We start from the raw sequence: 2,557 nt of genomic DNA, 5'->3' as shown, positions 1-2,557 counted from the left end.
AAGCCTGGCTTTATTGTCGTGGCGTCTCTTATATTCCTTCTGGGCTAGTGGCGTACTTTGGCTGGTAATATGCCATACGGTTTCACCGTTTTGTCCACAGATTCTGCACTCATCACTTTCTGATGCGTTGTCTATCCTGCATTTTATGTAGTTTGTTCTTAGTGCTAGCTCTTGGGCAGCACAGATTAGAGCCTCCGTTTCCGGTTTTAAATCACTTTTAGTCATCCATAGCCATCTTTTTTCTCTGTCTGTCTTATCTTCAACATCCCAATGAAACTGACCATGCATTCTTTTCTTTACCCACCTATTTTCAGTTTCATTCGTTTTCAATTTCTTGTACAGTGCTTTATCTTTGCAATCTTTTATCCAACGCAAGCCTGACCTTCTTACTTCTAGTAACAGCGGTTCTGTGGCATTTTCTACATACCATGCTATGTTGTTTTCTTCTGCTCTAATGCTGTGTTCGCATCCAATCAGTCCTCTTCCCCCTCTTTTTTTTTGGTACATACAGTCTGTCTGTTTCACTTTTTGGGTGGAGTATCCCATATCTAGCTAGCAACTTCCTTGTCTTTCTGTCTAAGATGTTTAGTTCGTCTACTGGCCATGCGATTACCCTTGCTCCATGTCTAAGGATCTTATTCCGTCCATTTAATTTCGACTTAAGGATCAGTCCAGTCTGTGCAAGTACTACACCTTGAATTTTTCTGTCATTTCTTTCTCCATCAATCTATCCATTTCCCTATTATCATCATCATCATCATCATCATCATCATCATCATCATCATCATCATCATCATCATCATTATTATTATTATTATCATTATTATTATTATTATTATTATTATTATTATTATTATTATTACAAGTAACGCAGCAAGCTGGCAGAATCGTTACGGTGCTGGGCAAAATGCTCAGCGGCATTTCGTCCGTCTTAACGTTCCAAGTTCAAATTCTACCGTGGTCGAGGTTGCTTTGTTTATTTCCTTATCTGTATCTTACAATACATCTCAACGCTTCTGAAAGCAAACAGTTTGTTTACATTTATCGTAATTTTAACTATTGCAGAGTTATTTTCAGCTTCAACCAACCGTGGCTGAATTTATCCTTCTTCATAAACTGTGGTTATGTCTGTACGTGCTTGTGTGTTCTATGTATTTGGTGTCGGTCGAGTACGTAACTTTTGTCATCTTCACCATCGTCCTGCCACCGCATATCAATTTCAACGCTCCGCCATCAACTTTGACGTCTTATGCTAACTCTCTCTCTCTCTCTCTCTCTCTCTCTCTCTACGATGTAAACCGTGACTGGAGAAATCACTCGACCAACCAACATTTATATCGGTTATTATTTCATTTAGAGATAATTAAAAAACAAATCATCTACACAGTTTGAATAACGGGGTGAGGGCTGCTTCCAAATGGTATCTTCTTACGGCTAGGTGGCTTAAACAACTCAACGATAATGGTTTGACAGGCTACGAAACGGATAGATTACAATTGGCTGTCTGCTGACAGGGTGTGTTGCTGAAGCGAAGCTGTGAAACGTGTTCAGTTATTCAACCAATCCAATCGCTAATTAAAATGTTCAGTTATTTGATTTAGCAATTCTAAATTATTCCATTAAACAACTCGATTTGGTTTCATTTTTCTTTTACAACTTGATTAGATAATTGGTGGATTTTCAATATTGGTTAATTCTTGCACAAAGGAATCGAATTAACATCGTAGAATGGTTGGTGGATGTGGATGTCTCTCTCTCTCTCTCTCTCTCTCTCTCTCTCTCTCTCTCTTTCTTTCTTTCTTTCTCTCCCTCTCTCTCTCTTCTCTCGGTATATATGAACATATATACACATACACACGTACACATAAATAAAATACGTGTATACATACATGTGCACACATGTACATACAATAATGTGTGTGTGTGTGTGTGTGTGTGTGTAAATGTTAGATTTGTATTCCTTTATTACTTTCACTTCATTCTTTTATTCGTTTCTTCTGCATTGAATCAATCTTTTCGCTGTAAATAGTTTTTTTCCCACATCAATGTTCAACGGAACTGTACCGTCCACCACATGAGAAGATATAGTGTGTATTTGCTTGTGCGTGTGTGTGTGTGTACGTATGTGTGTGTGAGCGTGAGTGTGTGTATGTGTGTGTGTATGCGTGTGTGTGTGAGCGTGAGTGCGTGTATGTGTGTGTGATCTCGTAGCAAGTTAATTATGTTACTCACCGATGGTTGCTTTCCTTCCTAAAATAATTTTATTCACTTCTACATAAACGTGCCTTTTCCTTTTTTTTTTTTTTTTTTGCTACATTTGTCTGTTCCGGGCAGTCTTGTATTTAAGCCACGTGACTGCTAGACACGGGTGGCGGTGGGGCGGATCTAAATTATTATGAGATATAATTAGCGACTGAGACCCTTCTGTTGCAGAAGACAATGTTTTGAATTCAGATCGCGTCTAACTTCCCTCGGATTCGCGACAGAAATTTACACTTTCCATCAACTCTTTCATTGAAGAGGTTTGCGTTGTCGGCCCAGGGACGATCTATGTTTT

General features: G+C 38.7%; 1 protein-coding gene across 2 annotated transcripts in view; it reads left to right on the top strand.

Moving 5' to 3' along the window:
- LOC106882757 (synaptotagmin-7) overlaps nt 1–2,557 on the top strand; it is a 114,545-nt gene that overhangs the window by 78,569 nt on the left and 33,419 nt on the right. The gene's annotated exons all lie outside the window — the stretch shown is intronic.

This window comes from Octopus bimaculoides, chromosome 11 (assembly GCF_001194135.2).
Source record: "Octopus bimaculoides isolate UCB-OBI-ISO-001 chromosome 11, ASM119413v2, whole genome shotgun sequence".
Classification (NCBI taxonomy): domain Eukaryota; kingdom Metazoa; phylum Mollusca; class Cephalopoda; order Octopoda; family Octopodidae; genus Octopus; species Octopus bimaculoides.
The sequence above is the reverse complement of the archived record's forward strand: the minus strand, read 5'-3'. Positions and strand labels throughout refer to the sequence as shown.